The sequence below is a fragment of the Mirounga leonina genome, unplaced genomic scaffold, assembly GCF_011800145.1.
Source record: "Mirounga leonina isolate KUSES-001 unplaced genomic scaffold, KU_Mleo_1.0 Mir_151, whole genome shotgun sequence".
Taxonomy (NCBI): Eukaryota; Metazoa; Chordata; class Mammalia; order Carnivora; family Phocidae; genus Mirounga; species Mirounga leonina.
In genome coordinates, this window is record NW_023270377.1 from 59,444,897 (window position 1) to 59,457,747 (window position 12,851).

At 41.6% G+C, this 12,851-nt stretch overlaps 1 protein-coding gene across 1 annotated transcript in view; it reads right to left on the bottom strand.

The window, feature by feature from the left end:
• Positions 1–6,071, bottom strand: part of DYNC1I2 (dynein cytoplasmic 1 intermediate chain 2) — a 143,803-nt gene extending 137,732 nt beyond the window's left edge. The window contains exon 1 of the mRNA XM_035007780.1: positions 5,954–6,071. The gene's annotated coding sequence lies outside the window, so the exon portion shown is untranslated. The remainder of the gene's footprint in view (positions 1–5,953) is intronic.
• Between the last annotated feature and the right edge of the window lie 6,780 nt (positions 6,072–12,851).

The window sequence follows — 12,851 nt, forward strand, 5'->3', positions numbered from 1 at the left end:
AAGCTCTGCATTTGACAAGATTCATACATACATTGAACTTTGAGCACCACTAATCTAGTGAATATTCGGCTAATTTTGAGCTCTCCTACCTGACAGTATTGGCTAACAGATTCAGCTGTTCTGGAGCTACTTCTGGAATGTGGAGGTAGGTCATTGGCATCAGGACTTCTGAGAAGTTCATCTTCCTGTTTGTGATTCATCTAAAGCCTGCTCAAACTGATCAGGAGTAAATATAAAAGGTGGGGCCATTATTCAAAGGAGTTATCAGAGCTTTGTGCAAAAACTGTATTACAGGAATTTATCGTAATATCTTTATAAGAATAGAATAACTGAAAACAATCTAAAGTTAGATAACAAGAAAATAAAGAAATGATGACGTATCTAATAGCCGCAAAGTAGCCATTAAAAGCCATGTCCTGGAAGAAAGTTCATTGGTATGGGAAGATGTCCACATCATATTCCCAAGTAAACAAACCGGCTACAAAACGTGGCCTGATTCCATTTTCATTCTAGAAATATACACAAGAAAAAAGACACTGCAAGGGCATGCCCCCGTGTTTCCGGGGGCTACAGATATACAGTGCTTTTTTTGTTGTTTTATTTTCATCATATTTTTCACATTTTCTGCATCAAGCAGTTTTTCTTTTGTACAAAGAGAAAAAGAAGAGTGTCATAATAAAGAAAAGCGATCCAGACATAGCCCTGTATTTCCGGCCAGAAATAGTAGACTTTTTTTTTTAACTAGAAACTCATTTCTACTCTGATTCAATTATAACCAATACTCAGTAATGGCACTAACTTACTTTTGCCCTAGAGCAGTGGTTCTCAATCCTGGCTGTTTGTTATCATCACCCAGAGGGCTTAACCAACCAACCAATTAACACAAACCAAACAACACAAAAACCCCTGGTCACTGGGAATTTTGAAAATCTTCCCAGAACTGAAAACCACTACTCAGGATGGGTGGAAGGATATTCATTGTTCATTTCTGAAAACCATTACTACATTATGTTTTAGTTATAAAACCCTACAGTTATGTATTTTGGGTTGTTTATTAAAATACATCTTTCAAATTCCTGTCACCATCATTTATACTGATTTCAACTATATTCAACAAACATTTATTGAGCATCTAGATTATGTGTTCTTTGTGAGTCTCACAGACCCAGGAGGTCAGGCGGAGAGATATTATTAAATCCATTACACAGAAGAGATATCCCAGATCCCACAGTTCCTTAGGCAAAGGGCTCAAATCTGTGTTCCCAGATGCCAAAGCCAGTGTTCATTCTCTCACCACATTGTTTCTAGTGTTCTACATTTATGAACAGTTGAGAGAAGGCATTTTTCTAGTTCACGGTTCTTTTTCTTTATACATCCCAAGCATGCTTAGAATGTTTATATCTGAGGAATGTGAGAGAGTCTTCCTTACACTGAAAATTAGGTGGGGCACCTGGGTGGCTCAGTCAGTTAAGCATCTGACTCTTGATCTCAGCTCAAATCTTATCTCAGGGTCTTGAGTTCATCCCCCTGTGGGGCTCCATGCTGGGTGTGGAGCCAACTTAAAAAAAGAAAAAGAAAAAAGGCAGTGTCAGCTCAGAAATTTCTGAGGACCACTATTATCTAATCATCCTTTTAGGGGCCTAGGTGCTCAAGGGCTCAGAGCTTCCGAATCTGGGCACTGTAAGACAGAGTAAGCAGACTAGAGACTTGATGTGACATTTCCCAGCTGAGTCTGGATTTGGGCGAAAGCGCCCTGCAAGAAGAGACCCCTGGTACCAGCCATATTTTACCTGCTATCATGATTCCGCCCTTTATAAAATGCAAATTGTTTGAAAGATCATCTGTTTCTTTGGTTATTGCAGATGTTGACTTCCCCTGTGCCTTCACAATATAAATGTCTTACTTAAAATTATTCACAGGCCTAGTAAATTTGGAAAATAGGCATGTTTTAAACATAATAAAGTATTTCACCTAGTGTACCGAAAAAAACGAAGGAAGAAATGTGAGACTGCTCTAAATCCCAGCTCTAAAAGAAACAACCAAATCTGACTTTGAAACTACAACCGCCCTGTTGGTGAGGAGGAAGTCAATGGCGGCCGCAGTTGCCCGTGGAGCCCCTGGTTGGCTGCCGAGGAGTTGCTGCCACCTCGTGGATATTCCAGAGAGCGCAGCCAGGGAGGCGCTTCAGCCACACTAAGGGAGCAAGGGCTTGGCAGCCCAGCTAGTCAGTCACACTTTGATAATGCTTCAGCTGAGCTCACTTACTGCCACGGAGGACGAAAGGCCTGTGCCGCTTATTATGGGTTTGTGGTGCTTATTAATCCACGACAGTATTGTTTTTGATAGACAACCTAAGATTAAGGCTAATAAAGGACTCTGGGATTGTGGACTCAATAATTTTGCTGGCTTGAGAACAAAGAAGAAAGTCAGTAAATAGTACCTGGATCGTCCAGTGATTACTCCATCTTATAAATTACTGTTTTCTCTTATTCCAGCCCACAGTCTGTCATTCTAGAAAGTATGATATATTAATTTTTAGCTAAGCAATATCCACAGGGAGTAATCAGAGTCAGCACTACACAGGTGTTTTTCCAATGAAAAAGGTTACTATTGGAATTATTTATAAATGACATCAGAACTCTGAATACTAACAAAGTGATTTTCATCTGCTTATTAAGTATCAGGAGACAACACATGCACCAAATCATGTTGTTCTGGCTGACATTTGAAAGGTCACGCATTACCCAAGAAAGAAGCTCCCGCCCTCAAGGTGCTATCAACCTTCCTTCTTGTCCTTCTCCTTTTTTCCTTTTAAACATGATTTTAAATTTATTATGAAATAGTTTAGTCCTACACAATGGTATTAAAAATATGATATTGAGGGGCGCCTGGGTGGCTCAGTCGTTAAGGGTCTGCCTTCAGCTCAGCTCATGATCCCAGGGTCCTGGGATCGAGCCCCGCATCGGGCTCCCTGCTCAGTGGGAAGCCTGCTTCTCCCTCTCCCTCTCCCACTCCCCCTGCTTGTGCTCCCTCTCTCGCTGTGTCTCTCTCTGTCAAATAAATAAATAAAATCTTAAAACAAACAAAAAGCAGCAAGACCCATTAATATAAAAAATTAAATAAAAAATTAAAATATATTGATCATGCTTGACCTCTTCACTCAGCTTAACACAGTATTATCAATACATCTGGAGCCCTCTGTGTACCCCCACTGTGTTCCCTCCTTTTCCTTCACAGTTCCCACTTCCTAAATTTGGTGTTTATCATTCCCATTTGTTTCTTTATGTTTTTATTAATATATAATATATTAATATATAATATATTAATATAATGCAAAGTATCAGTTTTCATGTTTTTAAAACTTTATTTAAATATCATTTTTCCCTGTATCCTGAGTATTTTTTTCGTTCAATGTTGTGGTTGTGAGATTCACCCATTCCACTAGTCTGCTAGAGCCGCCATAACAAATTAGCCCACACGCGGTGGCTTAAAACAACAGAAATGTATTCTCTCACAGTTCTGAGGGCTAGAAGCCTGAAATCAAGGTGCCCACAGGGCTGTGTTCCCCCTGGGGCCCTAAAGGAGAAACGCTTCTTTGCCACTTCCACCTTCTGATGGCTCCAGACATTCCTCAGTTTGTGGCTACATAACCCCAATCTCTACTTCCATCCTCACATGGTCTTCTGCTGTCTTCCTCTCTTATAAGAACACTTATCATTGGATTTAGGACCCATCTGTGTAATCCAGGATGATCTCCACTCAAGATCCTTACTTACATCTGCAAAGACCCCAAACAGTACTTGGGGGAGGCAGGTTTCCAACCCATGCCCCTGACCATTGGATTCCATGGCTTCTGAGCTCAGATAGCTGGGATTGCTGCTTATTTAAAAGAAGAATATTTAATGTGGCATTGGTTTTCATGCTTAACCCATATAGGTAAAAAACTAACTAGTATTAAGAGCCTACAGTGTAAGGGAATGGTGCACTGGCCAGAGAGGCAGGAAATCTGAGTTCTGGAGTATATCCTTGATTGCCCTCCAAACTCCAAGTAACAGGATGTTATTTTGTCCCCATTCCTCTTCCAAGCCACTTTACATGATTTAACCAGCAGGGAGGTCAGTGAGAAGAAATAACCCAACCCATTCCCCAAGTTTGGGCTGGGAATTCGCAATGGGATTTTTTTAAGCACTTAACGTTTTTTTGATTACTAAAGTAAATAATCTCACAGAAATTTGGAAAATTATTTTAAGCCCACTAATCTAATCTATTTCTCATCTGCACATTTTTACAGTTGTAATCATTTGAATCCAGTTTTATAACCTACAATATATCATCATTTTCCTTGTTGCTATATAATCTTCATAAATGGTTTTTTAAAAGACAAGTATTTTTATATCTTACAATCACAGAAAATGAAACTCAGAAGACTGGTCTACTGAAGGCCCCAGAGTTAGGCAGTGATAAAGCTAGGGACCATAAAGCAACTGTAATTTATAATGCATAAAATGTTGTAACTGTTACAAGGTTTTGTTTAGATATGTGGATATTTCTAGTAGAGATTTGCAAATCAGTACCTGGGTATCTGCTGCTTCACAAACCACCCCAAAGCTTAGTGTCTTAAAACAATGACTGCATTTATTTCTCACATGAATTGTAATTTGAGCAGGGCTGAGCAAGGACAGTTTGTCTTTGCTCCCTTTGCACCCAGTAGGGATATGGCACCCCTATCATCTGGGGTGGCTTGAGACTGATGGCTGAGGCCCTCAGGAAACTCGTTTACTCACAGTTTGCTGGTTCATGCTGACTGTGAGCCGGGACCTCAGCTGCAGCTGGGGCCAAACACCTATTCATGGCCTTTTCATGTGGCTGTTGGCTTCCTACTAAAATGGCAGCTGGGTTCCAAAGGCAAACATCCCAAGAAAAAGAAAACAAGGTGAAAGCTGTCTCTCGTTTTGTAATCTTGTCTGAGAAGTAACACAGTGTCACTTCTGCCATATTCTATTTGTTAGAAGCAAGTCACTGAAGCCAACTATGATTCAAAGAAAGGGAAATTAGGCTCTGTTTATTGTTGGGAAGAATTTGAAATAATTTATGGATATGTTTTAAGATGATCACAACTCACCCACTGTACACAAATAATTTACATTTTCCCCTACATGCAAATACACTCATCACCCAGCACACGCACACACGCACACACACCCCATACCTAGACCACTTAAACGTTGCACCTGCTGTAGCCTCACACCCAAGCTTGAGGGTCATGATCTGCACACATAAATCAGGTGCAGGTGGAGCAGAGGCTCCTTGGGTACTCTGCTCCAGATGCAGCTCCTCTCAATCTGAAGGCCGATGAATCAAGAGACAAGCCAGCTGCCAACCACGTCTAATATACGGTGGTGGGACACGCCCAGGATCAGCACTATACACACTTCTGTTCAAAAAAGAAAAGCAGGAGGCGTACAGCCGTCCCTGGGACACAAGAGCTCCGAATCCCACCTGAGCTCAATTCGCCAATTCCTCCATCAGGACTCAGCACTACTTCCTGGAAGTAGCTTTTGGCTCCACCCACTGCACCCCTGGTTCCATCCCTGGAGCCAGTCTTCCTTCTCCACTAAAAGAGCCCATGTTTACCGCTCATAGTTCTTCAGGTGGCTCTCAGACCTTAGAAGTCTGGGGATCCAATAGCCAGACTGGCCCTCTCAGTCTAGAATGATTGTAATTAAAAAAAAAAAAAGTTGTGGGCTTCTTATGAATCAGTGTATCAGCAACTCAGGCAAAAGCTACTCCCATAAATCTCGCTTAGCCATTCTTTACCTTAGATTCTCCAAAGCTGCCGTCTGGTAACCCCCTTTCCATTTGTGGGCCTTTTCCTCCACTTGCAAACGTCGACAAAGCAACACCTGAAATCTTTGCCAACACTTGCTAGTGTTAGTCACACTGGTGGCCTCACCTTTGAACTGTGGTTTCCTGAGATCACGCTGAATCCGATCTTTACCTGGAAGCCATTTCATTTGCCACTTGGAGAGGTGGGAAAAGAGAAACTGTTATTTTCCAACCCGGCAGTTCCTGGGTCCTTTGTACGCAACAGTTCTTTCTTATCTCTCTCCTCTTGCATTTTGCTGCAGCCAGGGAAAAACCAGGCAGCCCCTGTCATGCTGCCTTAGGTCATTCTGTTAATCTGTGTATTTTCTGTTTTCCATATTACCACAGATCGACAGTGTTGCTGAACTTTCTACCACTTTATGACAGCTCCCAATAACATTTTCCTTACTTTCCTGTCAACCCTCACCAATAACCTCTTCAAAAGCCATGAAGCTGGAGCGCCTGGGTGTCTCAGTCAGTTAAGCGTCCAATTCTTGATTTCAGCTCAGGTCATGATCTCATGGAGGTGAGATGGAGCCCCGTGTGGGCTCTGCATTGGCTTTGGAGCCTGCTTGAGATTCTCTCTCTCTCCTTCTCGCTCTGCCCCTTCCCCCACTGCTCTCTAAAATAAATAAATAAATCTTAAAAAAAAAAAAGCCATTAAACTTCCACTAACAATTTCTCAAAGACCTTCCCAAATTCTGCAGTCTGACCAGTCCTGAAGTCATTGCTACATGTTTTCAGTTTTGTCATGGTACCAAAATCTGTTCCAATTATTTGTTGCTGCACAACAAACCACCCAAAAATGTAATGGCTTAAACTAGTAACGGTATCTATTTGCTCCTGACTCTATAATTTTGGGAGAACTTGGAGGAGACAGTTTCTGCTGTGCTCAGTGTCAGCTGGGGTGGCTCAAAGATTGGGGGAGAGAACAATCTGAAAACTCATTCACGTATCTGGTAGCTGATGTTGGTTGTCATCTGGGAGTTCATCTGGAACCGTTGTTGGAATACTTATGTGGGATCTTTCCTTGTGGCAGCTTGGCTTTTCCACCAAATGGTGAAGTGGTTGGGTTCCAAGAGCAATCATTCCAAGGGAGAGAGCCAGGGAGAACTTCGTCTCAGAAGTCACATGGTATTATTTCTGCCACATTCCATTCTTTAGACATGAGTCACGAAGTCTGGGACATGTTTAAGGGAGGGAATTGGATTCTACCTCTCGATGGGAGGATGGGAGGAGTGTCAAAAAATTAAAGAACCTGTTTATAAAACCACCAATAAAAAGGTATTCTTAGCTCCATTCTACAGATGTAGAAGCTGTAATTCAGAAATGGACTTGCTGAAGATCTTACAATCAGTGAGGGATAAGGCTTGGGATCAAGTGTACTTCACATATCTCGTTGCCTAATATGTAATGTATAATCTATAAAGCATAATGCTACAGCCTTTTACTTAGGAAAGCAGAGATGTATGTGTGTGAAGGAGAGGGAGGTAAGGGCAGAAGTTTTCTAACAGGCCTTTGCACATACAAAATACTCCAATAATGTTAGAATCTATACAGAGCACCTGGGCGTGCATGTAATAGCTGAAAAATCATCAAATGGCACATTTCTGGATTCCAAAGAGTAAACATTAATAATTTCAATTGAGCTTTCTTAGCTTTTTAACACAAGTAAAGGAAATATATAGTTATGAATCATAGAACATTATTACTTTTTTGTATAATGAAAAATGAGTTTCGTTTGCTGTTAGTGTTCTTTTAATGAATCAAACTGTCATACTGGCCAGGAACATCTTCAGTCCTGACCTCAGAGCCTCTAACTAGGTTTGATTTACCCCTTGACCGCTGTCTACTTTGACACACAATGCACTTCTACTTTACTACCCCCATATTTGGCTAAGATAACTGAGCACGGTGGAGTTCTTTAAAATAACATGACATTGTTTCAACTAGTTTGTTCCCCATGACATTGGGTGGGCTCTTTGGAGTCTCATAAAGAGGGAATGTGCTCACCAAATTTTGCCCAAAGGAATTTTTGTTCTCATAGTTAAATTTCTGATTAGCGGTCAGTTTTCCTTATTGATTATCTCATATTTCTTTTTCTTCTTTTTTAAAGATTTATTTATTTATTTGAGAGAGAGAGAGAGAAAGTGAGAGAGCAAGGGGAGGCGCAGAGGGAGAAGGAAAGAGAGAATCTCAAGCAGACTCCACACTCAGCGCAGAGCCCAATGTACGGCTCAATCTCACGATGCTGAGATCATGACCTGAGCCAAAATCAAGAGTTGGACGCTTAACCAACTGAGTCATCCAGGCACCCCTATTTCTTTTTCTTTCTTATTTAATTAATTAATTAATTTATTTATTTGCGAGAGAGCGAACATGAGAGAGAGAGAGCATGAGCAGGGGGGAGGGGTAGATGGAGAAGGAGACACAGACTCCCCGCTGAGCAGGGAGCAGGATGTAGGACTCGATCCCAGGACCCTGGGATCATGACCTGAGCCGAAGGCAGACACTTAACCAACTGAGCCACCCAGGCACCCCTTTATCTTTTTCTTACATTTATCCATGTCTGTGTGAGTTTGCATTTGAGTGTGAGTACATGTCCTTATGTGAGCATTTTTCAATTAGTTTGTTTTCTAGTTGTTTACTACTGGTGGCCCTTTAAATTTTCTTGGTAAGCATGTTGCTGTGCAATGAGGAAAAACAATCAAATTATGATATACCAAAACCAAAACAAAATGCTGTGCCTAGCAATGTATCTAAATATCTTCTGAGAAGTATAAAAATAGCTTTTCCTGACACTATTATGTCCTTTATGGCCATGTTTATCCTGTGTAGTTTTTCTGGAACAAAACACCAGTCTCTATTGATTTTGGCCCATGTTTCCCATATTTGTTAAAATACATGATCTTACCATGGATTTTACTAAATATTCAAGGACAAAGATGTTTGGCTCGATCTCTCCCTCTCTTGCAATAATAGAAAACACAGGAACATTGTTTGGTTCAGATTGTTCTTGCCTGAAAAGAATAATGAATGGTACATTGAGGGAAAATAAGGCATTTAGACTATTATGCTTAGGAATTTATCAACATGATCTTTAATTTTCCCCACTGCTTTTGCTGGGGATTATCCCCTTTGCCCCCTCCTTCCAAGTTGTTCTAAGCCAAGTGGATTCCGATCTGGTCCCTCTCTAACTCTTCATTCAGTTTATCCCTTACCCCAGTCTTGCCTCCTCTGTCACCTTTAAAAAGCCCACACTAATTTTCTCTTATTTCTGGAAGTCTCAATACTTAGATTACAATAGTTCTGCTCCACTCTCAAGCCTTGAAAATTCTGGATAATTCTGTGTTGAAGTATGGCAGTGGTGGTATAAATTAAATTGGGGGAAAGTCTATAAAATAACATAGATTTGTAGCATTCTAGCATGAGCCTAAGGCAGTGCTAATGAATAGTGCCTATGCACACAGGAGTGCCTCCATGAATCATTGGTGAGTGAGTAAGAAGGGCCTGTTTTTGCAGAGGTTGGAGAGATCAAGTGGCTTGTCCAAGGTTACATTCCTGGACCATGACAGAGTTCTACAAGAATCCAGATCTTTCTGTTTTATCCAGTTTGGATGATTCGATACAGACCAGTTTACAGTAATTTTTATTACCTTTGGAAGACTTGGGGATGTTGATGCCTCTGGGGACCTGAGGATCATCAGTGCTGCAAAAGCAAGTGGGTCCCCAGGCTGGTCTGGTGTCTGACCAGGTTGGGCTCTGGCAAATGCTTTGGTTCTGCTTTCCTGGTGTTGACAAAGCACTTACTTTGGTTTTAAAAATATTATCTTTTATTTCTTTTTAAATTAGACAAAACAAAGATTTGGATGATGTCAAACAGGCAGATGGATTTCCTTTTTGTTTTAAAGATTTTATTTATTTATTTGACAGAGAGGGAGAGAGAGCACAAGCAGGGGGAGCAGAAGCAGCAGACTCCCCCCTGAGCAGGGAACCCTATGTGGGTCTTGGTCCCATGACCCTGGGATCATGACCTGAGTTGAAGGCTTAACTCACTGAGCTGCACAGGTGCCCCATGGATTTCTGATAATACATATTTTAAAGTATTTGTGATATTTTCTTAGTACAGATATAATACATGTTGATTATAGAAAATGCAGATAAAATAAAAAGAGGGATATTTAAAATGCCCATTATTCTACTCTGTCTCAATGAGAACTATATAACCATATATATTATGAACATTAACATTTACAAGTTGTTTATATGCTGTTTATTTTCTTTATTAATATTTAATGAACAGTTCTCTATATTGTTAAATACTCACCTGTGGTGTAATTTTTGGCGATAGTTTTTTAATAGTATGACATTGTATTTGTCCATTCTCTTTCTATTGGACATTTTTTCCAAAGACAAGAAATCTTTAAAGATGATTCGCCATAATGATAGTAGTGATTTTCAGTCTCCTGTTGCACCTCGCCCACAACCCAGTGCTCTGGATATAAGAGAAAGAGAGCATGGCTGTCTACACTGGGCTGCCTCTGGGAACAAGGATCCACCAGAGCTTTGGAGGAAAACAGAACTTGACCATCTGACCTCAGTGCCCTTTTCCTAGTCTTGAGGAAACACAGATTTTCATAAATCTTGTGGGTCTCCTCCAAATCAATCAAATATTTGTACTTGGTAAGGTCAGGAACTAGGGAATTGAATGGAGGTGAGGAGAACAACTTTATAAATTTAATATAATCTTGCAGGGTAGAAATAGAATTTAAAAAAAATCTAAGAAACACATATCCAGTTTTGCATGCTGGTTTAAACTGACAAATCGTGTGTTAGGGAGGGAGGGGTGTGTGTGTGTGAAAGAGAGAGAGAGAGAAAGAGAGAAAGAGAGAATGGGCATGGAGGTAGAAGGCAAAGTGAGGAGGGGATGACTTTCCATCCCATGGGACCTGAATCATAATCACCACTCCATACTTCTGCACACCCTTGACTTGTACTTTTGCTCCCTCTCTGGTGAATAAAGTCACACTTGAAAGTTGATACTTCCCTTTCCTTGGCCCTCTTTTGCTTTCCTTCCTCCATTTGAGTGTTCCAGGTGAGTTCACAGGGCCCAGAATCTTCCATAGTCTGCTAGGCACATGAGGGGAAATAGGAGTTCTGATAGAAGAGGGAGGGACCTGGGTCAAGCTGGGAGAGACAAGGGTGCTTCCACTTCTCTCCATGTCCCTCCAGCTGGGCCACAGTGGAAAAGGAAAGAACGGTGCGTGGCCCCTGGACTCCAGCCTGCTTATCTGTGTGTGCGGGTACTAAGCCGGAGGCTTACGAATAGATAGATTCATATGAATAGATAGTAGTACATGTAAGACATTTATTTGGACTGGGCTTCAGGTTAAATTTCAACCATAACATTGCCCAAATGGAGGAAATGCTTATGTAAGATTCTGACTCTGAGGCTGAGGGTCAGATGTTCTTCTAGTTGAGACTGAAAACCCACATGACTCCACTCAGCCTGGAAATCAGTAGATACTGAACCAATCAAAGATGGCCAGATGTAATTGAAAGTCAATCAGAAAACCTCCTCCACCTCCAAAAATCCCCCCCTAGTGGAGCACTCATCAATCACTCATGAACTTCCTCTTCTCACTCTGTGAAGCTCACTCTTTTCCCCCCTCACAGGAGGAAAGTGATGGTAGCTGACTCCCTAACTATACTAAGATCTAAATAAGAAAACTTAGGTAATTTTATAGGTGTTCTTTGTCTTTTTTTGAAAAAACATGCATACCCTCTCATCCAGATTTGCAATCTGCGTTAGAATGTTGGGCTATCTCCAACAAGGACAGAGACGGGCAGATTGTGGGAGCTAATACAGCTCACTTATACAGCATCTTCTCCCTCCAAATCTGCCCGTCCTTAAAATGGGTAGCCTTACGGGTCATACCTCCCTGGTGAGTGAGGAGGGCCCTTTTCAGCTTATACTCTCTTCTCCTCTTTTCTAGCTGCCTAAAGCCTAACATTCTGTAATTAAAGATTTATTCTCTGGGGACCAAGACTGTCCTCTGTGCAGCAAATTATCATGGAAGAAAGTCCACATCTCTGTAAGAAAAGATATGGACCCAGGGGAGGTACACAGCAAGAAGTCATCTTAGCTCTAGTCTAAGGACTACCTAAAAAGGCAAAAGATCCTCTTAAAGGAGAAATGCCATAGGTATCACCAGACTTCTAGGTGCTGGCTAAGGACAGAGCAAATGCCCTGTAGACTGGAGATGCCCTAGTTGCCCAACAGCCTCTGGACCTGCGGGCCTAACCCAGCACAGCAGTAGCCTCTCTATGAATCCCCCCGCCATTTGAACAGCTAGCTAGCCTGTCTCTCTACCCCCCCTCCTTTTTTTTTCTCTCTCCACCTGTTTTCCAGGTGGACAGGTGGAGGCAGACACTAGTCTTCTGGGGGCACATATCACGCTCTCCAAGTGGTCCCAAGAAAATTCCTTCAAATTAGAGGTGCCCTCCTTAGTTTCCATCTTGCCATGCACATTAATGCGAATGGCTTTTGTTGAAAGAAAAATAGTAAGGTGAAGGCACTGAGGAACTAGGAAGTGAAGAGATTAAGAAAAAATGCCAGTGATCCAGGAAGGGAAATTCAATTCGGCCTAAGGCCAATCAACGGTCCCTACTGTCCAGCCACAGTGGGGGTAGCAGTTCTCACCTGTTCTGCTCCCTATGCTCCTTACTCTTATCCACCACAGACCATCCCTCTTGCTATCATAGCCTGCTTATCTTGTTGATCAACCTTTCATAGACGTTCGATATATATCTACGTGGCCCTACCATAAGCGTAGGAGTACAAATCCCAACCCCCCAACACTTAACAGAAATCAGGGAGGAAGAGATAATGAGCAATAGATACAGTCTGATAAAAAGAGTTAGGGGCAAGAATAGGGTTCTTCCAACGCTGTGAGGAGAAACACTTCACTCAGACCAAGGAATGG